Source organism: Scyliorhinus canicula, chromosome 11, assembly GCF_902713615.1.
Source record: "Scyliorhinus canicula chromosome 11, sScyCan1.1, whole genome shotgun sequence".
Classification (NCBI taxonomy): domain Eukaryota; kingdom Metazoa; phylum Chordata; class Chondrichthyes; order Carcharhiniformes; family Scyliorhinidae; genus Scyliorhinus; species Scyliorhinus canicula.
Window position 1 is genome coordinate 55964205 of NC_052156.1, and position 27825 is coordinate 55992029.

Sequence of the window (27825 nt, forward strand, 5' to 3'; positions counted from 1 at the left end):
GCCCACCAGAGCAAATGCCAGAAATCTGGCTGCTGCTTTGCACCTTTACGCAATGAAAATTCAGAAACTTCACACCAATTCAGGGAATCCGTGTCTGAACTGCTTCAAGTCTTGACCACCTCTCAACGTCTGGCAAACTGTTTTCCCGCTCTCAAGGGGGTCCACCAATCAGAGCCCAATACTGTTCAGTATTGCCTGCTGATGAACGTATCAGGAAATTTAGAAGTTCAAAGGCTCTGATTGGTGTTCCTGTCATGTTCCCATCACAACAGTCACCTCTCCATATGATACCGAAAGTAATTGCGAAAATATTTTAACAAGGATTAGTGTGCTAAACGAGGTACTCGTCATTTTTTTCTCCGCAGACATTTTATTTTTCCATGGACATTTGTTTCCAATGGACCGATTTTTTCTTCAACGGACACACAGACCTGGTGGTCTGTGGACCACAGATTGGAAAATACAGGGCAGCACAGTGATGCAGTGGGAGGGCCCTGCTGCCTCATGGCGCCGAGGTCCCAGGTTCGATCCCGGCTCTGGGTCACTGTCTGTGTGGAGTTTGCACGTTCTCCCCGTGTTTGCGTGGGTTTCACCCCCACAACCCAACGATGTGCAGGCTAGGTGGATTGGACACGCTAAATTGCCCCTTAATTGGGAAAAATAAATTGGGTACTCTAAATTTATTTTAAAAAGGTTGGAAAATACAAGTGCAGAATAATCCAACCATGTCATTTAAGACCATAGATGCTTAAAGTTTAATGTAACCTGGTTTAAAACCAGGACTATTCAGGTTTAATGGGTAGCATATGTGCTTCTGAGGCAGCAAGTTGTGGTTTAAAATTCCACCACTAGATTTTAACTCATAATGTAGTCTAACCCAGACTGAAGGACTGTTTCACTGTTGGGAGTTGCTGCCCTTCACATGAGATGTTAAACTGGGGCCATGGGCACAGCTAGACATTAAAGATCCTGTGCTATTCAAAGGAAAGCAAGGAGCGATCTTGTTCTGGCAAATATTCCTCGCTCAATCAAATTACTAAAATAGCTTAACTGGCAATTCATCTTGCAATGTGAAAAATAGCTATGACATTTGCATGCATAGCAGTCACTGCACTTCAAAATAATTCATTGTCTGTGAAGCACTTGGGAACATTTCTGTGAAATATAAGATAATATATGAATGTAAGCCTCTCCTTTTTGACAGAACGGAACTAAGTCCTCTCGATTTTCCTGAAGAGCAGGAGATGAGACTGAGAACCGTTACACCTCAGCGCATTTTAATGTCAGGTCAATGTTCCACAGGCACCCATTATACAATGGGTCACAGTATTTAATTGAGGCTGTAATGAAGTGGTGATTAAAGCAGGGATGTTGAGTGAAATCATTGCCTCACAGCGCCAGGGACCCGGGTTCACTTTCGGCATTGGGTGACTGTCTGTGCGGAGTTTGCACATTCTCCCCGTATCTGTGTGGGTTTCATCCGGATGCTCTGGTTTCCTCCCACAGTCCAAAGATATGCAGGGTAGATGGATTGGCCATGCTACATTGCACCTTAATGTTCAAAGATGTGCAGATTAGATGGGGTTATGGAGCTAGGGCAGGGGAATGGATCTAGGTAGCATACTCTTTCAGAGGGTTGATGCAGATTCGATGGGCCAAATGGCCTTCTTCTGTACTGAAGGAATTCTATGTTTCTATAAATTTAGAGTAGCCAATTATTTTTCTTTTTCCAATTAGGGGGCAATTTAGCGTGGACCATCCACCTAACCAGCACATCTTCGGATTGTGGGGGTGAAACCCACGCAGACATGGGGAGAATGTGCAAACTCCACATGGACAGTGACCCAGGGCTGGGATTCAAACCCAGGTCTTCAGCGCCGCAGTCGCAGTGCTAACCACTGCGGCACATGCCGTCCATGTTTCTATAGTTCTATTGTCCTTCTGAAATAGGCGGGACTATTGACAGGTTGGGAATCCAATTAACTAATTTGTGTACCTAGTTGTGGCATTGCCAGTCTACCTCCAGTTTGCCTGACCAATTGGCGAGGACAGACAGGATGAAGTGTCAATTCTATCAAAAGAAATATTAAAGAGTAACAAGAACTCAACAGCACTTGAACATTGAGGCTGCTGCAACAATAGGAGCAGAGTGGGAACACTGTGCTCCCGCACCCCCCACTCCCCGGGACTCTCATTCTTACTTGGAAATCTTGCTGTGGGACCTGAGAGACTGCAGTAAGGTAAACTTTCACAAGGACAGGAGGCAGAGAACAGCCTCTCCAACCATGCAGGCATGAATCGATGTGGCTGATTAGGACAGCATCAGAAATATAATGCCTCCAGTCTGGAGACAGTAGGATCTAGGAGCTTGGAACGGCAGGAATGGCTTAACAATTTGAGGTGCAAGTCCCACATGCTGACTTTCTCAGACTTTTCCTGCACAGTGCACCTAATAATAATAATAATAATAATCGCTTATTTTCACAAGTAGGCTTCAATGAAGTTACCGTGAAAAGCCCCTACTCGGCACATTCCGGCACCTGTTCAGGGAGGCCGGCACGGGAATTGAACCCGCGCTGCTGGTCTTGTTCTGCATTACAAGCCAGCTGTTTAGCCCACTGTGCTAAACCAGCCCCACGCAATACCCCAGCACAACACACTCTGCAGCTCCACATCCCTCTGCTGACATCTTTTTCTGAGCAGCTAATACTCACACCTCACCCTCAGCCCACTGCACCCTTGCACCCATGCTAGACAGCCAGCCTCCACAAATGTTGTCCTTCAGTCCTCTCCACATGTACTATTATTGAACACTTAGACTCTTTGCTTTCTCTTCCTGTAGGAGAAGAGAGGGCGTGACTTGGTTTGAGGAAGAACAGTGGGCGGGATTCTCCGCCGGCGTGATTCTCCGTTTTGCTAGCGCCCAGGGGTTCCCGATGACGTGGGGCTGCCCCACAATGGGAAACCCCATTGACCGGCCATCGTAATGGAGAATCCCGCCGGCGGGTCGGGGCAGAAATGTGGTGTGGCGAGGCGGAGAATCCAGCCCAGGGTGTTGGCCACTGGGCAGTGATTGCCCACTTACTCCACAGGGAAGGAGATCTTGATCCAGGAGGCTGCAGATGTCAGCATTGACCCACAGAGAGAGCCAGAGCTTCCTGAAGCACTAGTGCTCTGAGAAGTCAGGAGAGCTGTTCCTCTGCCTGTAGGCCCTGTGTGGGGGTTTCACCTGCTTCCAGCTGGATCTTAGGGTCTATCCTCTCTGCTCTGAGAGTATGGAGAGGAAGAGAAGGTGGCTGATGTTGCTGCTGGTATTGCTCCTGCTATTGCTGGATTTGGCCGGTGCCCCCTTATTGGAGGTGTAAGGTTCAGTTGCATCAGCTTTTCCCATACTGTGGTGTAGGTTGGCAAAGAGAAGAGCAGCTGAATGTGAATGAAGTGCTAGAATGGTGAAATGACTTCCCAGAAGTTAGAAGTCACCTATCAATCTGTAAAAGCACTCTCTCAGTGGAGAAATGCTTCGAACAGCAATCTCTCACCTGGTCATGGTTGCGGCTCTTCAGTTTCACCAGTCTATACTATCCCAGTTTGCTCTTTCCACTATGCATTCACCTCAGTGATCCTGGTGAGTTTCTGACAGATCAGTGAACAGGTCCCTTGGTTGGGAAATCCAGAACTGAGGGTTCAGATAGTTCTTAATTGATTTTACAGCTTTAAAAAAAAAAAATTTAGAGTACCCAATTATTTTATTTCCAATTAAGGGGCAATTTAGCATGGCCAATCCACCTAACCTGCGTATCTTTGGGTTGTGGGGGTGAAACCCACGCAGACATGGGGAGAATGTGCAAACTCCACACGGACAGTGACCCAGGGCCGGGATTCGAATCCGGGTCCTCAGCGCCGCAGTCCCAGTGCTAGCCACTGTGCCACATGCCGCCCTGATTTTTCAGCTTCTTAACTACATTGTGATTACAATCTGACAGATCCAGGAGGATTCCTCGCTCGTCATCATACCTGCCTGGATGATACAGGGAGGCAGTGGCTTAGTGGTGGTGTCGCTGGACTAGCAAACCAGAGACCCAGAATAACGCTCCGGGTATCCAGGTACAAATCACACCACTGCAGATGGTGAAATGTGTATTCAATTAAAATCTGGAATCAAAGCTGAATGATGACCATTTTGATTCTCGTAAAAACCCATCTGGTTCACTAATGTTCTTTAGGAAAGGAAATCTGCTGTCCGTACCTGGTCCTGGCCTACATGTGACTCAGACCCACAGCAATGTGGTTAACTCTTAACTGCCCCCTCAGGGGCAATTTGGGATGGACAATAAATGCTGGCACAGCGTGCGACACCCACATCCCATAAACAAATTTTGGGATTCAATTCTCCACATGCACTGATGCAAATCAACTTCTCCTTGCCTAACAAAACACCCCGTATTATCTAAGGACCACAGCTGGCACCAGCCCTCTTGTTACCCCTCTGACGCCTTCCATTGCCTCCCTCTCAACAGCAGCAAAACCTCTCACAGCAGATGGTAGGGTGGTGGTCTAAGGACTGTAATAATATGCACCCATGCACACCATGAGGTATAAAACAAGCAGTGACAGACACCCAGGTTAGCAAATCAACATACAGGACATAACACAACCAATCACCAGACAGAACACCGGGGGGGGGGGGGGGGGGGGGGGGGGGGGGGGCTTCCAACTATAAAACACATGAGGCATCAGCACTCCGCCTCTTTCCACTGGTGACAACTGTAGTGACAGTCAGGGTGTACAAATCATTAAACACCTTCTACACGTGGATCAGATCTAGCCTGGTCTAGATAGTTAGAGTTAGTTTACTTAGAGTAGTAGAGAGTCAACCCACAGGCAGCTGTGTGCATTGTTACAGAAGTTCAATAAATCATTTTGAACCAACGCCTACTTTCGGTACATGCTTTATCGTTTATCTGCATCGTGTTGCAGTCCGTGTTACCCCAGGGTGAATAACACGACAAGGACTACCAGCTATAACCAGTCTCTTCACTGTTATAGTCTGCACTGCTCTAGAAAATGAACAGTTAATGGGTTAAATTAACTTCAGTAACCCTGAAATGTAGTAAAACCTAGGTGTTTGCATAATGAGGGTTCTGACAGTTGAACACAACAAGCCTCTCATTAGGCTGGATACATGTAAATACATGAGTGAAGGAATAGTTGCAGTTGACGGCTGAAGAGTACCGAGCAATCTCATGAGCATTAATGATTAGCTCTTGAAACACTTACACAGACACAGGGGAACAAGGTTGTTTGCGACATAAATGCTTAATTAAGTGCATTCTTGGGAGGTGTGGCTGGTTCTTACTCTGCCTAATCTATTAATGACAATAACAACTTGCAGTTATATAGTGTGCCTTAATACAGTAAGATGTCTCAAGATATTTCACAGCAGCATTATGAGACAAAATATGAGTCCCACAAAAAGATGTGACTGGTCAGACCAAAAACTTGGTCAAAAGAGGCAGGTTTTAAATGAAACGACAATGGATAGAGAGCCAGAGTGATTTAAGAAGTGAGATTCGGAGATTAAAATTGAGGAAGCTGAATGGCAGAGCTAAGGAATTTGGAGTAATGCAAAGATCTCAGAGTATCTGTGGGAGTTAAAGAGATGGTGAGGGCATGGAAGGATTTGAACACGATGATGAGAATTTTAATTTGAAGCAATGCCAGACCTATAGGCTAAGGGGAAAAAAGGTGTGAGCTAGGATATAGGCAACAAAGTTTTGGGTGACCTCTTCTTTATGTCGGGTGATAAGCAAGACACCAGCCAGGGGAGCATTGAAATAGTCACATCTGCAGGTAACAAGGACACAGATGAAAGTTTCAGCAGCAAATGGGCTGAGTGGAAATGGGCAATGTTATGGAAGTGGAAGTAGCAATCTTGTTGATGGCGAGGACATGAGGTAGAAATCAGCTTATGGCTGAATGGGGATGCCAACATTTCCAGGCTGGTTCAGGCACACACAGTGGTTAGGGTATGGAGTTTGTGGCAGGGCTGAAGACAATGGGCGCGATTCTCCCACACAGGGAGAAATCGTAAGGCTGGCGTCAAATCCGGGCGGATTTGACGCCAGCCCCCCCCCTCCCCGACCGGGAACCGATTCTGGTCCCCGGTCGGGGCTAGCATGCCGCCGCCGTAAACTCCGGCATCGCGGGCTTAACGAATTTCGTTAAGCCCGCTTGCCAGAGTTTGCGCCGGCTGACGCGTCATATGACGTCAGCCGTGCATGCGCGGATTGGAAGACTCCGACCCGCGCATGCGCGGATGACGTCATCGCGCATTTGGGCGAAACCCACGCATGCGCGGGCCAGGATGCCCCTCAGCCGCCCCGCGAAGTGATACAGCGGGGCGGCGGAACGACAAAGAGTGCGCGGGTATCGGACCCGCTGCCCGCGATCGGTGGGCACCGATCGCGGGCCCATGGCACCCTTGGCACGGCCGTGGTACTGCCGTGCCAATCGGTGCCATGGTTTTAAAAATTGGCACTTTACGGCCATTTTTACGAACGGCCAGACCAGGTGTGTTTGCCGTTCGTAAAAAACAGCCGTAAAGGGCTTGGAACTCGGCCCATCGGCCAGCTGAGAATCGCTGCTGGCCGTAAAAAAACGGCGGCAGCGATTCGTATCGGGAGTCGGGCGTGGGGGGGGGGGGAGAATAGCGGAGGGGGGAGAATAGCGGGAGGGCGTCGGACTAGTGTGGCCGTAAAATTTTACGACCCCCGCTATTCTCCGCACCGTCGTGAGTGCGGAGAATTGCGCCCAATGGCTTTCATCATCCTGATATTTAACAGAAGGAAATTTCTACTCATCCAATAAACCTCTGTCACAGAATGGCTCTTTGCCAAATGCTGGAACTGGTGTTGGCTACCTTGACAAATCAGTTTCAGCTTTCTGTTGCTGTCCTCCTTGAACCCTCCATCTGTCAATGCAAAAATTGCATCCCTCCTGCCTCTTACCTCCTGCAGGGGCATTTCCAATGCAGCATCTGTGAAACCAGAAACTCTGTGCCCTGCAGCAGGTCTATTTGTATGGTACAAACAACCAAATTCCAAGTTTTCAGTATAACATTTTCTCATCGCATTTGTACTCATAAGCTACTGCAAGCATTTAAGTCTGACTGCTGCATATTTCCCCACAGAGTGAAGGACGTTCCCATACGAAGATGAGATGGTCTTTGAAAGGATTGTATAGATGTTACTACCAACAAATCTGTCTGTGACATTGAACATAAAAAACACTTATTTTAAAACTTCTCCCTTATTGGAACCTACAATAATGGGTGGTATGGTAGCACAGTGGTTAGCGCAGTTGCTTCAGAGCGCCAGGGACCCAGGTTCGATTCGCGGCTTGGGTCATTGTGTGGAATCTGCACGTCCTCCCCGTGTGTGCGTGGGTTTCCTCCGGGTGCTCCGGTTTCTTCCTCCAAGCCCCGAAAGACGTACTTGTTAGATGAACTAGACATTCTGAATTCTCCCTCAATGTACCCGAACAGGCACCGGACTGTGGCGACTAGGTGGTTTTCACAGTAACTTGATTGCAGTGTTAATGTAAGCCTACTTATGACACTAATAAAGATTATTGTTACTATAGAATTATCATGCACATGACAAAATGCAAGTCGATTTAATGATGGGATTGGCGAAATAATTTTTCATAAGAATTTGTGAAATGTTTCTGTCCACAAACCCTTCAAATTTTCTTTTCAGACGTTTATCCAACCACTTTTAAATAGCATAGGGAGAAATCCTTGTCTTAAAGCAGCCCCATTCTAGCTGGTTTAAGGCATCACTCTATCTTCCAATTGTAGTGGATGTCTGAACGTCTGTGCTTCATTACAGGGAAGGTTATGTTGTGCTGAATATTCCTGGTGTTGAAGCGACGGGTAAGAGGTGGAAATAAAGGGACAGTAGCAACGTGGATACAAAAATGGGCTGAATAATACGAAGCAAAGAGTATTGTTCAACGGATATTTTTGGGGCTGGAGGAAGGTTTGTAGTGGTGTTCCCCGGGGGTTGGTATTGGGACACTTGCTTTTCCTGATAAATATCAATGATCTAGATCTTGGTGTACAGGGACAACTTCAAAGTTTGCAGATGGCAAAAAACATTGAAGTATTGAGAACTGTGAGGAGGGCAGTGTAGAACTTCAAAAGGAAATAGATATGTTGGTGGAGTGTGTATTATCATAAGTGTAAGAACTGCAAGGGTTAATGAAATGCCTACAGTAGCCACCAGAGGGAGCTACCATTACAAGTAAATAAGGCATTGATGCTGAGCCTTGTGGGGGAGAGTAGTGCAGGAGTTAGCTAGAGCCAGACAGAAGTATAGATAGTGTGAGTAAGAGCAGATCATAGTTTATATCAGTGTAGAGATTAGTTGTAGATGAGTGTAGTTTATATGTTAATAATCAACTATTATTTTGGAGTACCCCAAATTAGTAGTGTGAATAAATGTATAGCTTTGTTTAAGTTCAAGCTATTTTGTGGCCTTTGTAACACTACGCCAACCATCCTGAATTTAGCAACACAAAGAACACCACAGAGTAGGCAGATAGTTGAAAATTAAGCTCAATGTGGAGAAGTGCAAGGTGATGCATTTTGGACAGATAATACAAAGTAATGGGTACAATTCTGAGAGGTGCAGGACAGGTGGACCTGCGTATATACATGCATAGATTATTGAAGGTGGAAGGATAGGAGGAGAGAGCTGTTAATAAAACAGGTGGTCTTCTGGCCTTTATTAATAGTGGCACAGAGTACACAAGCAAGGAGGTAATGCTGAACTTATACAAGGCATTAGTTGGACCTCAGCTGCAGTACTGTGTACAGTTCTGGACACCACACTGTAGGAAGGATATGAATGCATTGGAGAGATTGCAGAAGACATTTGAAAGAATAGCTCCAGGGATGAGAAATTTCAGTTCTGAGGATTGATTGGAGCGGTTGGGACTCTTCTCCTTGGCGAGAAAAAGGCTAAGAGGAGATTTGATAGAAATGTTCAAAATCATGAGAAGGATGGACAGACTAGATTGTGAGAAACTGTTGCCACTCATAAAAGGATCAAGAATGAGAGGGCACAGTGATTTGAAAAAGATGCAAATGTAATGTAAGTAAAAACGTTTTCACACAGTGAATAATTTGGATCTGAAATGCACTTCCTGGAAGTGTAGTGAAGGTAAGTTCAATCGAGTCATTCAAGAGGGTACTCAATGTTTACTTCAATAGTAACAATGTACAGAGCAGCACAGTGGTTAGCACTGCTGTCTCACGGCACGGAAGACCAGGGCCCAATCGCTGCCCCGGGTCACTGTCCGTGTGGAGTTTTCACATTCACCCCGTGTGTCTGCATGGGGCTTATCCCCACAACCTAAAAGATGTGCAGGGTAGATGGATTGGCGACACTAAATTGCCCCTTAATTGGAAACATTTTTTTAAAAACAATGCGCAAGGGTACGGGGAAAAAGACAGGAGAATGGCACTCATTCATGATGCTCATTTGAAGAGCTGGTGCAGGCACAATGGGCCAATTAGTCTCCTTCTGTGCTGTAATGATTCTGTGACTGGGAACAAAATCTGAAAATAGTGCGTCAGGTAGCTGGCCCATCCCATTCCTGCATCTAAGTGCAGTATGAGTGTAGAAAAGGCTACTCAATGGGCAGAAATGGGCGGTCCATTATTGGACCAAGTGGGGGGGGGGGGGGGGGGGGGGGGGAAGATACCACTGTGAACTTCCCGATGGCAGCAGAGCTCTCATTAAGCCCAGAATTAACAGCAACACCTCTACATCACTCCAGCACAGACAATCCTGTGTAGTTCATCCCAACACTGATTGTCTGGCAGAACTAGGAACCTTTATAGTTTTTACTTTCCTGCAGGTAGCATTTCCATTTTGCGGTGCCCTCATGGTCTTCTGCCTGTCCCAGTATTGCCATCTCTCCCCACGGGGCAGTGGGTCCTCTGGGCACTGGGCTCCAATTCACTGATGCATCTGCCATCCTGAACCAGATCAACCCCGCTGGAACAGATTTCTTAATTGGCTGCTTCTGGGAAGATTGTAAGAAGTCTTACAACACCAGGTTAAAGTCCAACAGGTTTGTTTCAAACACGAGCTTTCGGACTGTTCCCTTCCAGTTGGGGAACACTTCAGCAGTCAAGGACATTCAGCCTCTGATCTCCGGGTCAGCATTCTACAAGGAGGCCTTCAGGAGACGCGACAACGCAAAATTGCTGAGCAAAAACTTATAGCTAAGTTCCGCACGCATGAATGCGGACTCAACCGGGATCTGGGATTCATGTCGCATTACATTCGGCCCCCACCAACAAGCCTGGACTTGCAGAGGCCTACCGACTGAACTGGCTTGGGACAATTCACACCTCTTTAACCTGGAGTTACCTCTCTCTCTGCATCTTTGATGATTTGATTGCCTGCAGGTGCTCGCATTCCGGGGCATCTCTGACTGTGTCTATATAAACATTTCTGGAACAAGCCTTTCCATTCACCTGAAGAAGGAGCCGTGCTCCGAAAGCTCGTGTTTGAAACAAACCTGTTGGACTTTAACCTGGTGTTGTAAGACTTCTTACTGTGCTCACCCCAGTCCAACGCCGGCATCTCCACATCTGGGAAGATTGCCTTCAATGTCCAGCTTTCAGGTTCCCGACCCACAATTGATCCGACTTCGAAGCCCCGTGACCTCAGCAAAGCCCAGCAGGGGCAGCACGGTGGCCTAGTGGTTAGCACAACCGCCTCACGGCGCTGAGGTCCCAGGTTCGATCCCGGCTCTGGGTCACTGTCCGTGTGGAGTTTGCACGTTCTCCCCGTGTCTGCGTGGGTTTCGCCCCCACAACCCAAAAATGTGCAGAGTAGGTGGATTGGCCACGCTAAATTGCCCCTGAATTGGAAAAAATAATTGGCTAATCTAAATTTTTTAACAAAAAAAAAAGCAAAGCCCAGCCGATCGAGTCTCCAGCATTCCTAGTGCAACCTGATGAGAGGGTGTTGGGCAGGACCTCCCATAAAATAAATTGTATAAAGACCACAGAATTTGAAGATAAGATCAGGCTGTTAAAGACTCTGATCATTTTGTTTTCTCACTTCTCCTTGGCTTTTCTCTGATCTAAGTGCTAGTTGCTGTTACTTAAGCGGCACCTATTGGCACCAGGAATTCTTGAAGCTGTCTTGGTTGGAGGGAAAATGTGATGTGTAGAACAATGTCAAGCAGCACAGTCTATCCGAAATCAGCTCGGTCCCCTTCCCCTCACATCACATTCAAATATTTGTAGACAGTGATAGCAAATCTCACTTTGGCCTGTGTTCGCCCACTTTCCCGTCAGAAATCCCCTGTGGTAGTACTATGAGATGCGTATGTCTGATGAAACCTCGCGCTCTGTGGTTCTTATGAAGCTTCCACATCAAAACATAGCATAGTTTACTGTAAAAAAGCATGCAAGAACTGGTGGGCCAAGAACTGAACCTGCCAAGTGCCATCAACCTTTTCTGTAGCCTCTTGAAAACCCATACATGAAGATTAGGGTAATCTTTTTTCTCAGCTTCACAGTCAGGACGTTATAGGATGTTGGAGTTTTCCTTCCGTCATCTAAGGAGTCAGCGGAAAACACATTCCTGCCAAGCAGCCATTTTACACACAAATACACCACACATGGGCTCAAAATGGGAGAATTCCACCCCTTAGTGCCAGGAATTCAGGACCAGCTAAGTGTTGCAATCTCAGGATCGGGTTTGGAGATGAGGCCCAGTGGGGTGGGCAGAAGGAAGCGTGTGGGTGGTGATGGAGAGGCTGGGAGTGGGAAGGACAATTAGGCTATGTGCGCCCAATATTAAAAGGAGGCTGCTGATGGAAGTGCCACTTTCTGGCAGCCTGCCAAGCCTGAACGGGATTATGTTTTGAGCTCCCCCCACCCCTCCCGACTATCTCTGAACTCCTACCACCAGCCTGAGACTGGGTGGGAAGTGGTCCTTATGTGGTCAATAATTGGACACTTAAGGGCTTCTATTGGGGCAAGTGCTGGCTGGTCGATTCCTCGCCTGTCTCAGCATGAAATTGTGGAGAGGTCAGGGCATGCAGGAGCCCAGTGGGAAACCATCCCAACAGTTTTAGAGCCGCCCTTGCCCTCAAACCTGTTGGCAGGAGAAAATTCTGCCCCTAGATTTGCACAGCAGAAATTCAAGTATGCCATCTGTTGCATGCACACAAGGAGCTATCATGCAGCATACAGACTGTATGTGTGAGGGACGATAATGTTTAGCTCTGGCCTGATAATTGGTTACACGTTTTTGCAATTATATTTTCTGGGATGGTTCTGTCGGGTGTATAGAGGAAAATCTTTCGCATCTTGTGCAGCTCCACCTCAACATCAGCAGTGTTGGGACTGCACACTGGTATCATTTTCAGGAAAGCTGGGGAATTCATGTAATTTCAGATGACAAGGCAGCACTATGATCATGCTGCACATTTTTATCATGTTGTAGATTTTGCGAAAGTTCAGGGTGCAATAGATGAGACATATCTACCTTTGCAAATTTCACAGCGAATCATTTGGCCAACCGGAATTAAACTTCACTGGGACACGGCAGGAGTTGGAGAACAGATGAACCAGTGTGAAAGTAGAATGGAGAATTACACTGGCAGGCCAATGGATGCTTGGGCCATGCTTGTGGACTGACTGGAGTTGTTCCATAAGGGAGTACACAATCTGCATTTGGCCTCCCCAATGTACAGCAGATTGCACTGTGAGCAGTGAATACTATATTAATTTTAGTGTAGTTATATGTAGGATTGATTTTGCTGTATGGTGAGGGCAGGAGGGGAATTATTCAAAAATGTGTCTCCCAAATTGAGGTCGTTGGGAGTGTCCTGTGCAACATTACCAGTCCGAAAGGCCTCAACCGAGAAATCGTGAGGAAAGTGGTGCCAACTGCTTTAGCCACTTAGACGGTGAAACAAGATGAAATGGAGCCTTTTGAGGACTGTTGCTCAACTGCTAAAGGGGAAACATATATCTTAACAATTAGTGAATCATTTACATCTTTTCATTTTGTCATCACTGTCATTACTCTACCTCCCCTGCTTTTGAAATGGATTTTAGGGCCATACATTCCGAGCTCCAGGACACATATAACTTCTGGGTAACTACTGTACAGACCCACTCCAAGCCCCCAAGGAACTCCCAGAATCCCCCCCAAAACCCCAAGGGGCATCCCACACACCCTGACTCCCACCCCCTCCACAGGGACCTCCATGGCATTTCTCCCCCCAGCCCTTCCACCCCATGAGACTCCAACCTCCACCTCCGTGGGACTCTTCCTCCCCCACGGGGACAGACAACTCCCCCTCACCCCCGACAACAAAGCTTGACTCTGACCCGCTTCCCAAGCGTCAGTGCTGCCGCCTGATTCTCACCCATGTGGTATTAGCATAACTATCAGCATTACTAGGGTTAATGTAGTACCATAAATAGTCGCTAGAGGGAGCTGCAGATACTACTATATAAACAGTGATGCTAGACCTCAGGGGAGGAGTAAGCAGGAGACAGCTAGTGAAAGGTCATCAGAGCAGTTAGTGTGAGATTATAGTTATACCAGCTAGTGAGATTAGCAGTAGGTGAATGTAGTTAGATGTTATTGATCAATTATGTATTGTAAAAGGACTAAATGTTGAAATCCAGTTTAGTAGTGTAAATAAAATCATAGTTTTGTTGAAGTAAAAGCTATACTGTGGCCTTTGTGGAACACTACACAATCCATCCTAAATAAACAACACAAAGAACACCACAACCCCTACCTCCCCACCCTCCCAATGCCAGGCCTGAATCCCAGCTCCCACACACCCTGCTCCATCCCTCTGTTAAGTCCCAACCCGATTCGCTACAACGGCAAGCCCAAACACAAGCCTCCTCCCCACCCAGATCCTACCCACTTCGCTTACACACTTACTTTCTCCCTGGTTTATCAAAGACCCTCGATCTGGCTGGACCTGTTAAACCTATCTGCTTTACGGCAGCTAATGCTGTAAAAAAAGTGGTTGTGGCCTCCTTCCATCTTGACTGAAGGCTTCAGGAGCAGGTAAAGGATCCCTCAGGATCAGATTTCCTGCTCCTTCACATCAGCTTCCGCTTGGTGTCTAAGCACGCCCTTCTTTAACTTGTGTTGCTCCTGGGTGAAATCAGAAGGCCATCATTATGAAACCTGATTGATAGATGTTGCATTATAATTGGACCTCAGTGTCTGAAAGCCAGGATGCAGGATTCTAGCTCACTATCCCCTATTTCTTCCAGCATATGTTTCCCTGGGGGAAGAGGCTAAAGGCGATTCTGAACCACCTCTGAGGTGTGGGACTGTCAAAGATTTCAGGACCATTGTCATGTGCTCTGTTAATGTCTGCATGAATGGAAAACTTCCCTGATGTCATCTGCAAAAGCCGATGCATTAGGTTGAATAGCCGCAAAAGTATGTATATATATATACACACATTGTTCCCTAATAGTTGCAGGGCTTAATATGAATGAGGTCGATCTGTGAGTGCTGAAGCAAGCAAGTCTCATAAGTAGACTGTGGTAAGATGCGAGAAGAGAAAGGTTAACAAGCGGGATTGGTGTCAAATTAGTAATCAATAGCTCTCTCGGTAATAAATATTGAACAAAGAAATTTAATATGTGGCATGTGTGACTGGGAAAGGAAGTACTAATGTCATTTAGTGTAATGGTGTAGCAAACAAATGTACTCATGTTACTATTCTTTCCAGGGGAAGTTAGTACATCATGTTAGGGAGATGTAAGTAAGATAGAGTGCAACAAAGCACTTTAAGGATTTTGATCTAAAAAACTTACAACAAAGATGACAAACATATGACACCCAATGACCTTTGACATATTTTTTTCACTATTTACCTGGACTAGGAAATTATTAGAATTGTCTCACACCCTGAAATATATTTTATAAAAAAACTGTCCTTTACTAACCAGCATTTATCCGAACAGCCATGTCACATTCAAAATAAACACTTAAAGCAATAATACATATATTTTTAAAAGCATATTATCATACATTTTAAGAAGTTTAGTTTATCATAGATTATGGCATTAATCAACCCAGTGTATAAGATGACCCCATTATTTAGACATCAAAAATTATGCTTTTGTATAATAAGCCTTTTGTCAGTTATAAAATGCTACACTTACAATCATAGGGGGCCTCATTTTTGAACACCAGAATTTTTTATTTTACTCACCTCGAGTTTATGCGTTGTATCAAGCAGGGAAAATGGGTTATGTTGTGAAGATGTGTGGGAGTTTGAGGAACACCCACAGAGGGCAAACCTCACATGGCATGGCAAGTGAAGTATAAAAATGGGCCCATTCGCAAAATGAATGAAGTATGAAGCTGCTTTCAAGTTGTAACATTTGCTAGCTTGGCAAATAAATGTGCTGCAGCAAGGGATTTCGGTTAGCGAAAAACCGGTGAGAGAATGGAAGAAGTAATCCACCTTGAAAAAGACGCCAGTGGCCATATATGCCATGAGTACAGGGACCTATAAGAAACTTGTATTGGAATGGGTCCATGAAAATTGCCAGAATAATAACAGTGTTGCACTCGAGTAGATGTTTTAGGGTCACAATACTAGACTTTCTAAATATAGTTTCAGTGATTGTTTGTGAATTCTGCTGATGATTATTTATCTGTAATAGTTAAAAGAAATATTATTAATCTGACACAATTTTTTATTTACTACAATACTCAAAACTAACATATTTTATGAGTGGCTATAAATATTAATAATTATAAATTCCTTCTCTAGTGTTTAGTTACTTGTCGAAGGCAATTTTAATCGAGCAGAAAACAGACAGGAGGCTAATTCAAACCACTTATGTACCTTCCCCAGCCTTGGGATATTGTAGTTGACGGTTCTGCGTTTTAACCTGCCTAACTGAGCAGGCAATAAAGACTCTTGGACAAAGCCGGTGGGATCCTTTTTAATATAGGCATGTCAATAAAATTCCCCGGGTCACATTTCTGAACACTTTCTAGCTCACATTATTACTCACCTACAAAAACTGGCCCCTTGTAAAAATTAAGCCACTAATTTCTACAGACCTATGGGCAGAGCTATATCCACAATCTTGGGGGGGTTCTCCGTTGCCCGATGCCAATATCGTACTTGGCGATCGGGCAGAGAATCCACTCCAACTGCCAAATCGGGGCTGGCACCGGTTTGACACCGGTCAGCCATGCAACGGCAATAGCACATCATTGGCAGGCCCTACCGCGATGCTCCGCCCCTGATGGGCTGAGTTCCCGACCGCGTGAGTGATGGGTGGTCTCAGCGGTTGGGAAAACAATGTTGCAGCTGCGGACTGTATCCAGCGCCGCCACACTCGGCCAGGATCCGTGCTGCTGACCGGGGGGCCTTCCGCAAGGGCTGGGGGGACTAGTGGGGGATGGCCAGGGGGTGGCCTATGGGGTCGCAGATGGCAGGTCAGGTCCGCACATGGTAGGCGCCATGTTGGACGGACCATTCTCCGGCCATTTTCAGCGCAGGTGGTGAGAGTATCAGCCGGCGCTGCTGCTAGCCCCTCACCGGTCCCGGAGTCAGTGAGAGTTCGGCACCGATTTTGGCATCATAAAACGGCCGCAAATTCTCCGTTTGAGCTAGCTGAAACGGAGAATCCAGCCGCTTGTCTTTCCATTGCTTTTTATGGGCTAAAATCGGGGTTGGATTCTCCGGTCGGCGACGCCAAAATCGCTTTCGGCTATCAGCCAGAGAATCAAAGTTCCCGACCGAATCAGGGTGGTGCTGCTTTCGCGATGTTCCGCCCCCTCCAAAGCGACGTACTCTGTGAGCACGCATCGAGGGCCTCTGGACAGTGCCTCAGGCCTGCCCCCCCAATGGTCCGTCCGCGACCGGCCGAGTTTCCGATGGCGTCGGTCGAGTGTGGTCTCATCCTTTGGGAACTCGAATGGCGGCTGTGGACACAGTCCAGCGCCGCCACAGTCGGGGGAGGGCCGATCCGCGGGCAGGGGGGGGGACTTTATTAGAGGCTGGGAGCACTGTGGGGTGTGGTCCGGGGCGCGCGGGCTGGCCAAAGGGGGGGACTATTTCACAGGCCATGTAGCACGGCGTGGCTGCTGCAGGCCGCCGCCATGTGCATGCGTGCCCAAGGACCCGGCAATTCTCCGGGTCGTATCAGCAGCTAGAGCCGGGTGCTCTACGCTGCCGACATGTTAGCCCCCAGCCAAACGAAGGATCGGTGGTCGTTGTACGTCATATTTTCTCACATAAAACGCCACCATGGAGTCATAGACCCAGAATCGGAGAATCCAGGCCTAGATTTGTGAAGGAAAATGGGATGGGCGCTGGACGCCGATCCATTTCTGATGCTCCAGCCCCCCACTGGCAGCGGGATCGGGTTTCACGGCCAACGCCAATGGGAGGTTGCAAATGGGTCAGTAGGAGGGCCAGAGCGTTGCAGTTAATTTGGCGACTGGCGCAAAATTTGATTTTGGCCGGATGCCCGATTTTCCACCCGATCGCAATCCATGTTGCTGGCATCGTGGGGCAGAAAATCTAGACCGATGTTTGCCAGCGGGGCTGAATTGGAACTCCATTTTGAGTGGGAGGCCCAAAAGAGAGGTCTTGCAGCTGGCCACCCTCTCCCCATTCTGCATTGCAAAGTAGCCCCCGCAACCTAAGGACTTTCTGGTCTCCCCTTCGCCCAAGTACAGGGTTGACCCAACCTGCTCGCTGCCTGAATAGGGGACCCCCCTGAGACCCCTGAATAGCGGGACTCCCCACATAGATCCCCTGAATACGGGACCCCCGGAGACCTACTTATTAAAGGGACCCCTCACAGATGCCCCCTGAATAGGCAGATCCCCACAGAGACCTCCTGAAAAGGGGGATCCCCACAGCGAACCCGTAATACAGGCCCCCTCGCAGAGATCCCCTGAATATGTGGACCCCCCACAGAGACCCCAACAATAGTGGGCTCCCACATAAATAGAGGAAGCCCCCAAGAGACCCCCTGAATAGGGGGATTCCTAATGACACCTTGAACAGGGGGACCTCAGAGACACCCTGAATAGAACCACCCCACACAGAGAACACCCCCCTCCCGCGACCCCTTGATGAACTGGATCCCCCCAGAGACCCCTAATTAAAGGAACCTCTCCCACAGACCACCTAGAAAAGAGAACCCCAGAGAGCAGTCCAGATAGGGCAGTGAAAAAAACTCATAGTGGGATGTGATTGACAACTTCCACAAACACATTAGTCAGTCTTGCTTCATTCATCTCCCCTCATGGATGAGAAACTCTGAGGTGCTGTAACCACAATGTTTACAAACATCAATCACGTCAAAGAGAGTTAGGTGCTGTCAATATCCAGCTCAGCACTCCAAAATCACTCAAGCTGAATGGGGTGAGCGGTGATTGGAATGCACTTAACTCTCTTTGAAGTAGTTAATGTGTGTAAACATTATGGTTACAGCATTTTAGAGTTATTCACCCATAAAGGGAGATAAATAAGCAAGGGCAGCACGGTAGCACTGTTGCTTCACAGTGCCACGGCCCCAGATTCGATTCCCGGCTTGGGTCACTATGTGCGGAGCCTGCACATTCTCCCTGTGTCTGCTTGGGTTTCCTCCGATTGCTCAGGGTTTCCTCCCACAAGTCCCGAAAGATGTGCTGTTAGGTGAATTGGACATTCTGAATTCTCCCTCGATGTACCCGAACAGGCGCCGGAATGTGGCAACTGGTGGCTTTTTACAGTAACTTCATTGCAGTGTTAATGTAAGCCTACTTGTGACAATAAAGATTATTATTATTATTATTATTAAGGCTGACAGCTCGGCTTGTAAAAACTGTCAATCACAGCCCACTAAAGAAATGAATGAATGACTTGCAGCTGAAGGATCTGAGGGGTTTAAACATAGGTCACATATTTACTCTTTCCAGGAATGGACATCATGGTGCTTCCTTTATCTGAGCCTGTAGGTGTATTTCCCAGGTGAGTGTTGCAACAGTAGATTTTTCACTGCCCCTGTCTGGACTGCTCTTTAGCTTCCAGACAGGGATCTCTTTTATGGGGTATCTGTAGGCGGAGTTCCTTTAGTTGGGTAGTCTCTGGAGGGATCCCTTTAATTAGGGGGTCTCGGGGGGGGGGGGGTGTTTGCTTTAGTTAGGGCATCTCTGGGGTATGACCCTTTAGTTAGGGTGTCTCTTGGGGGTCCCTTTAGTTAGGGCGTCTCTAGGGTATGACCCTTTAGTTAGGGTGTCTCTGGGGGGGTCCCTTTAGTTAGGGTGTCTCTGGGGGGGTCCCTTTAGTTAGGGTGTCTCTGGGGGGATCCCTTTAGTTTGGGGGTCTCCCCATCTAGGGGATCTCTGTTGTGAGTATCCCTATACATGGGGTCTCTAGGGGGGTCTCCATATCTAGGTGATCTTTGTGGGGCTTTTCCTGTTTCTGGAGGTCTCTGCGGGGGAAGGTAGAGGGGTCTTGTAGGGGAATGGTTGGCAGGTCGTGCACTGTGGGGGGAGGTGGGAGGGTGACCCTCGGGTAGACTTGGGGGAAACTCCCTTAAGTGGTTACCCCCTTGTTTCACGACGAGGTCCATAATTTCAGGGCCCCACTAGTAAATACTAGTAGTAATCCGCACCCATGTGATTTCTGGCCCGGAGGAGCGGAGAATCACAAGGGCCTGGAGATTCTGGTGCCGGGACCGCTAAGTGGATGAAATGGGCAATTAGGACCAATTTGGATCCATTACATTTTGCCACTGGTGCAAGAGCACGAACCCTGATCCCGCTGTTAGCAGGAGGCCGGATCATAATTGTCGGTTCAGTGCCGGCGTGAACCTCGATTTCGGATGGATGCCTGATTCTCTTGTGGTGGAACAAAATAATTAAATATCAGTTTCTAATTCAGTTATCCAGGGCAAAGCTTCTGCTGTAGCAGAGTGGCTAAATTGTAAGCTGCTGCCTGTAAAATTCCTCAGAGCAATGACATGCTCCAGAATCTGTTTCGGAGCTACACAGTCACGTAGCATCCGCCATGGCCGATTCAGAAGCAGTTTCTAGTTGTCCATCGTTTGAGAGGAAGATTTGATCCTCCAGGTTGTAGTGTGGATTGTCTATAAGGAATCCGCTTGGTATGTCACAGATAGTCACAGCATAACATCATCAGACATCACGCTGAAAGGAGAGCACTGAAAGTCATTGGCGATGATCCAGAATAACCTTGCAAATATGAAATGATTTGGTGATGGATTTGTCAGGTCGGTCTGGAATGGCTTGTCTTCCCTGATGTAACAGTTGTGGATCTGGACACTGCATCGTCCTATATCTATTGTATACCTATTCTTTTCAGGTTGTCTGCAACTAAATTGTGTCATGGTATTAGATTTGTCCTCAACTATGGCCGGGATTCTCCTCTACCCGGCGGGGCAGGGGGTCCCGGCGTGATGGAGTGGCGTGAACCACTCCGGCGTCGGGCCGCCCCAAAGGTGCGGAGGTCTCTGTACCTTTAGGGGCCAAGCCCTAACATTGAGTGGCTAGGCCCGTGCTGGAGTGGTTGGCGCTCTGCTGACTGGCATGGAACGCCTTTAGCACCACGCCAGCCGGAGCTGAAGGGACTTCGCCGGCCGCTGGAAGTCCACACATGCGCTGGAGCGTCAGCAGCTGCCTCCGCCATGGTGAAGACTATGGCGAAGGCGGAAGGAAAAGAGTGCCCCCTTGGCACAGGCCCGCCCGCCGATCGGTGGGCCCCGATCGCGGGCCAGGCCACCGTGGGGGCACCCCCCGGGGCCAGATCGCCCCGCACCCCTCCCAGGACCCCGGAGCCCGCCTCCACTGTCTGCTCCCGCCGGTAAGGTGGTTCGATCCACGCCGGCGGGAGAGGTATGACAGCGGTGGGACAGAGAATCGCGGGGGGGGGGGGCAAGCCGGCCGGCGCGGAGCGATTCCCGCCCCCGCCGAATCTCCGGTGCTGGAGAATTCGGGACACGGCGGGGCTAGATTGACGCCGGCCCCCGGCAATTCTCCGATCCGGCGGGGGGTCAGAGAATCCCGCCCCATATGTCTGAGGGCCAGTCTCCCCTCTCACCTGACCAAGAATTTGATGCACAGCAGGTGAGTACCTCCCCAGTGCTATAACCTGTATTCATTTCTCAACCAAAACCATAAAAAGTTGAGTATCCAATCATTATCACATTGTTGTTTGTAGAATTTTGATTTGTTCAGATGTTCTACCACATTTCCTACATTACAACAGCGTCGACACTTCAAAAAAGAACTCTTTACTGGGCTATAAAAGTCCTGTAATCATTAAAGTTCTGCTTTAAATGCAAGTTTCTTTCTTTGCATGCGTCAGATGTTTTTCATTCAATGATCATTCTAATGTACACTGAATGATGTGTACCCCCCTTGCCGACATCCTTATAGTATCGTTCAAACAATACTAACAAATGCACTTCAAACACCAACTCACAAATAAGCAGAACCTGAGCTTTATTCCATATATGCTTTCCACGATCTCAGTGGCTAATGTGCTAATAAGCACTAAGGTAGTGCCAAGTCATTATTTGTTTCCTGCAGGGTCGAGGTTCACTGAGAGTTAGTCCAAGACGTAATTCTCTCGGTGAATTCAAAGCTGTGATGGAAGTGAAGGGTAGTGACCGAGACTAATATCTTCACCAGCTGTACAAACCCCCCGGTGCAGTACATTAGACGTAATCAAGTGTTTCACATTAAAGTTTTAGTATCTGGAGAAGGTGCCAAAGAAGGATTGGCTTTTTAGCAGGTGTACTTTAGAGCAGCACTTGTGGGAGAAAAACAATTCTCTACACTAATGGACCTCCTGCTGTTGTTTCCTTCATGGCTCAGTTGGAAAGGAGACGGGTAATGATTTTAACTTCCCGTACCCCTGTAGTTGATGGAGCAAGTCAACGTACCACTCTCCTGCTTCCATCCAGCTCACTCCAATTTCTAAATTGCAGGTGGCAAGGTCATCTGCCCCCTAGCTGGCCTGAAATTGCCCTCAAGCGTTATCATAGTAATCTTGATGACCTGCCAGTACCTGTTTAGTCTCCATAGACAGCTCTCCCTTCTGCATCATTGTATAGGGTTGCCAACTTACCTGCAGCTGCCTCTGATAAGGGACGGGATCAGGGGGAGGACAGTGGGAGCTGGACCAATTGTGGTTGGCAGCAGACATCAGGGTCACTGCAGAGTCAGGGGGAGCACTTCAGTCAAATTAACTCCAAATAATTTTCAAATCACATTGCCAGGAAATACAATCTGGTCTGCTTATCATTCCTGTTTTTGGAGTGTATAATATGTCTAGACGGTTGAATTAAGTCCTCAGTACTCGAGTAAAGGATGCATGCCCATTGCTTAATCTGATTTCTCAGTGCCTTCCTTGGGCTTTGGCAGCAGTAAGTGATTTGCCTCATCACTCTCGCTTTCCCAAAGGTATTAATGTCATTTTACAGACTCACAAATGTAAGGCCACACTCAGGATAATTCTCAGTAACCGGATGCCGACTGAAGTTGCCAGCAAACAAATGTTGATAGTTATTTTGACTGCCTATGGAAGAAAGGAGAACACTTACCTCAGTAAATAGTCAGTAGGGAGGCTATTTAATATGATTTTTTTATCACACTGACCACTCCGCAGGTTATATTGTCTCAGAATAATCCTACAGTTGATATCACTGATATCACTCTGCCGTTTTCAACCATAGAATAACAATCTGTGCGACACAAATTTGCCATTGAGTGTTTTGCTTAACTCCACATAGAGGCACACGCGCTAGAATGGGTGAAATGCATAAATTTCCTTCTTTTTTTATATAAATTTAGAGTACCCAATTAATTTTTTCCAATTAAGGGGCAATTTAGCGTGGCCAATCCACCTAGCCTGCACATCTTTGGGTTGTGGGGGCGAAACCCACGCAAACACAGGGAGAATGTGCATCCTTCTTAAGAGAAAAACAATTCTTTGGAACTGTGACAGCGTAGTGTAACTGAAGTAGGATTATTACAGGCAATTAAAACATCTATTTATTAGCTTCATCCATTGTATATTATCGGCTTGTCAGTTATGGCACAATATTAAAGAGGGTCTAAGGCTTATTTAGCAGTGTCGAGTGAAAAGTTTTGTTCTCATTTAATTATGCCGAAATGATACAAAGAAATGTTAAAAAGAAAAATAATCTGAGTCGCTTTGCATCACCCAACCAGAGCTGCATGTTCTTCTGTTTAATGGCTTTGGAGAAAAATGGAGTGATACTAAACAACTGCGTCTAATGCACCCACCAGGAAAATGTTAGGATCCTGTGCAACACTTTTTACACGCATCTGATTTTGTTCTCAATTGAATTCAGTGGACAACAATATTGTCGGGGGTATAAAACTAGCATTCCTCCTGATCCTATTGATTTCCTGCCTAGCGGGTTAAGTTTCAATTACCCCCATAATGTCAGTGGAAACAATAGGTAGACCACATAAAAACAAATTGTTTATTTGTCCATGCAGAAAGCTGATCCGAGAAAGCTGAAACACCAGCAAACAGGATTCAAAGTATACCGAGGCAGTGGGAGAATTTGCCCTTAAACAAAATCAATGCTCAGGGTGGCAAATTAGAGAAAGGTTGCTCCCTTACCAGGAGATGAGAGAATCTGTGAGGAGCTGCTCCTCCAATCACAGGCTGCTTCTCCCTCACGTTTGCTGCTGATAGGCTCACCTGCATCTCACTAATGAGCCCTTCAGCAGAAAACATAGCACTGAAACAGCCTATGATTGGAGGAGCCGTGGGCCTTTGTGGTGGTGCATGAGCAGAATAGTAGTGGTGAGAGAGACTGTGGGGGTCAGTGGTGGAGAAAGATACACTTCGGGCATCAGTGGTGCAAATAGAGAGAGAGACTGGGGTTCAGTAGTGGAGAGAGAGAGAGAGAGAGGGAGACTGCAGGAGTCAGTGGAGGAGTGAGAGACACCGTGGGTGTCAGTGGTGGAAATAGAGAGAGACACTGTGGGGATCAGTGGTGAAGAAAGAGACTGCGGCGGTCAGTGTTGGAGTGAGAGACTATGGGTGCCAGTGGTGGAGAGAGGGAGACACTGTGGGGTCAGTGGTGGAGAGAGAGAGAGAGAGACTTATCTTCTCTGTTTTAAGACAGTAAAAAGAGTAGTAACTGCCTGCTGAAATTTTCCCGCTTTGTGTTTATGCGATGAAAGCACATTGGGCGAGATTCTCCGCAAATGCGGAGAGTCGTAAAGGCTGCCATGAAATTGGCCGTGTTTCACGGCAGCCTTCACGCCCGTTCCCGGGACGCTATAATTTGAAATTAGATTTTTTGAAAAAAGAAAAAAAGGGATAAACCTATGGTTGATAAGGGAATAGTGTAGATGGGCTTTAGAGTGGTTACACAGGTCGGCGCAACATCGAGGGCCGAAGGGCCTGTACTGTGCTGTAATGTTCTATGTTCTATAACCTCAACAGTCCATTGAAGGTGTGTTCAGCATGCTGGCTTTTTGTGTAGACGTGTGTGTTAGTAATTTTGAAAAAATAATGTTCGCTCATGTCTGTTGTTTTCCTGTGTCAAATGAAATACTCCAGTCTGTAGGAAATTAACACTTTCCTTTTGTGCTGTGGCTTTACATTTAGAGGAGGTGTGTGATTCTTGAGGATATTGATGAATTCTTCTAATGCAACTTCTGTGAGAGTCTAAATACGCCAGATGTCATTGAATAGTACACATTTCTTACCCATAGCTGTGCGAAGTTAAAATTAATTAATAAATTTAAAATAATTTTTTGTTAAATCCAAGTGTTGTAACAGGATTATAGCTTCATCTGGTCTGTCAGGCTGGAGAAGTGTATTTAGGACAGCCAGCATACATCTCTGATTTTGGGGGGAGATGGTTAGCGAGTTAACCACTTTTCTAAAGTGGTATTTGTCTTTCATGTAACTCGGATGCTTCAGTGATTCAGGGTTCCAGCCTATGAGTTGGATACTCCGCTCTCTGCTGGCGGTTGCGAAGTTCCCAATGCGGCGGAGAATCCAGCGGCGGAGAAAAGGTGCCACTCCGTTTCCGATGCTCTGGTCCTCCGCTGGCACCGCAATAGAGGTTTGCGCCATGGGCTGTGTGGAGGATGGAAATGGGTCATTAAGACCCATTTGCTTGCCATTAACAGGCTGGGCACCATATTTTCTGTGCCCTTGTGATTCTCCAGTCCTCTGGCCCGGAGTCACGTGTGCGTGACAATTGTGTACCTGATGTAATGGACCTCGCAGTGAGCCAAGAGGGTAGCTCTTTAGAGGAGTGCGGTAGCATTGTGGATAGCACAATTGCTTCACAGCTCCAGGGTCCCAGGTTTGATTCCGGCTTGGGTCACTGTCTATGTGGAGTCTGCACATCCTCCCCGTGTCTGCGTGGGTTTCCTCCAGGTGCTCCGGTTTCCTCCCACAGTCCAAAGATGTGCAGGTTAGGTGGATTGGCCATAATAAATTGCCCTTAGTGTCCAAAATTGCCCTTGGGTGAGGTTACTGGGTTACTGGATTATGGGAATAGGGTGGAGGTGTTGACCTTGGGTAGGGTGCTCTTTCCAAGAGCCGGTGCAGACTTGATGGGCTGAATGGCCTCCTTCTGCACTGTAAATTCTATGAAACACTATGAAAGGAGTGTCTCCAAATGCATCAAAGGAGTTTGAAGAGTTTTCATGTGCTAACATATAGGGAAGTCACTCGGGATGGGTATTTATTCCAGAAAAATTATTTGCTGGCATATCATGGATGGGTAATATTATAGGACATTTAGTTCCTAGATCTGTTAAATTGATTCTTCAAAAGAATCAAACAGAATCAAAGTAATAGCTGCCTTGGGTTTTCTTGTATTTCATTGCATTTTTAAAGCACATTAGGAATAAAGAACTCAATAAGGAGATTGTTCTGGCGAATACCAAACTCAAGCTATTTTCAAAGGCTCCACTTTCTTCCTATTGCCTGCCTTTTTCAGATCCTCCATAGGGTCGTAGAGTTTTACACATGGAAAGAGGCCCTTTGGCCCATCGTGTCTGCGTCGACCATCAAGCACTTATCTTACTAATTCTATTATCCAGCATTTGGCCTGTAGCTTTGTATGCAAATACATTTCAAGTGCTCAACTAAGTACTTCTTAAAAGTTATGAGGGTTCCTGCCTCTGCCACCCTTTCAGGCAGTGAGTTCTGGATTCTAACCAGCCTCTGGGCAAAAACATTTTCCCTCGCATCTCCTCTAAACCTCTTGCCCATTACACTAAATCTATGCCCCCTCGTTTTTGACCCCTCCGCTAAGGGGAAAAGTACCTTCCTATCCACCCGATCTATGTTCCTCATAATTTTGTACACCTCAATCAGATCCCCCCTCAGCCCGCTCTGCTCCAGGGAAAATAACCCCAGCCTATCCAATCTCTTTTGATAGCTGAAACAATCCAGCCCAGGCAATAGCCTGGTGAACCTACTCTGCATCCTCTCCAGTGCAATCACTTCCTTTCTATAGTATGGTGACCAGAAGTGTAAACTGTACTCCAGCTGAGGCCCAATCAGTATTTTGTGCACCTTCAGTATACCTCTCTGCTCTTATATTCAATGCTTCATTTTATAACGCCACCAAGGAGTCCACACCGAGTTCAAAGGAACTTAGTTTCTTTACAATAATTATATACGTCACAAGGTAGATCCCTTCTGGGTCTGCCTTGCCGGAGCCAAACTGGCCAGCTTTGCATAACACACAACTATACATTGTTTAGAGATCCGCCGCCCCCCCTTAACGGGTGAGCTCGTATTCTGCAAACTTCACGGGAAGTCAATTGTCCCCACCCGTAAGACCCTTGCGGATTTTGCACACCAAGCTCCCTTTGATCCTCTGTACTTACTCGGGTCCAACCATTCATTGTATATTCCCTTGTCTTATTAGTTCTCCTAACATCCAGGGCGGGTTTCTGTGATCCTGAGGCTAAGTGTTGACGCCGTCTGAAACGCCGTTGCGTTTCTCGACGGCGTCAACACAGCCTCAGGATCAGCAATTCTGGCCCCTACAGGAGGCCAGCATGGCACTGGAGTGGTTCACGCCACTCCAGCTGCTGATCCAGTCATGAACTGTGCGCCACGGGATCCGCGCATACGCAGTGGCACCAGCACCAATGCGCGCGTGCGCAATGGCTCCCTTCAACGCGCAATGGCTCCCTTCAATGCGCCGGCCCTGAACGCAACATGGCGCAGGGCTACAGGGGCCAGTGCGGAAGAAAGGAGGCCCCCAGCCAGAGAGGCCGGCCAGAGGCTCCCCCCCACGTCGGAGCCCCCCCCGGCCCGCAGGCCGACACACGACCCTTCCACGCCGAGTTCTCACCGGCTGAGAGCAGGTGTGGACGGCGCCGGCGGGACTCGGGTTTTTTATGACAGACGCTCGGCCCATTCTCCACAGAGCGGAGAATCGCGTGCCAATGTCGGGGCAGCGTGGCGCGATTCGCCTGATCGCGGGGATTCTCTGGCCCTGCCCCGGGCTGAGAGAATCCCGCCCATATTGTCTCACATGTTTCATGGTTAAATTTCATTGGGCACTCTTTTGCTCATCTAACCAGCCAGTCTATATTGTTCAGTAATCAAAGGCCTTGCTCCTCACTATTTACCATACCACCAATTTTTATGTCATCTCTGAACTTACTTATCCTACCTCCTACATTGACATCCAGATCTTTAATGTATACTACAAATAACAAGGGGCCCAGCACCGAC

At 47.4% G+C, this 27825-nt stretch overlaps 1 protein-coding gene across 5 annotated transcripts in view; it reads left to right on the forward strand.

Annotated features, from left to right (window-relative positions):
• LOC119973093 (chemokine-like protein TAFA-1) overlaps positions 1–27825 on the forward strand; it is a 691496-nt gene that overhangs the window by 328049 nt on the left and 335622 nt on the right. The gene's annotated exons all lie outside the window — the stretch shown is intronic.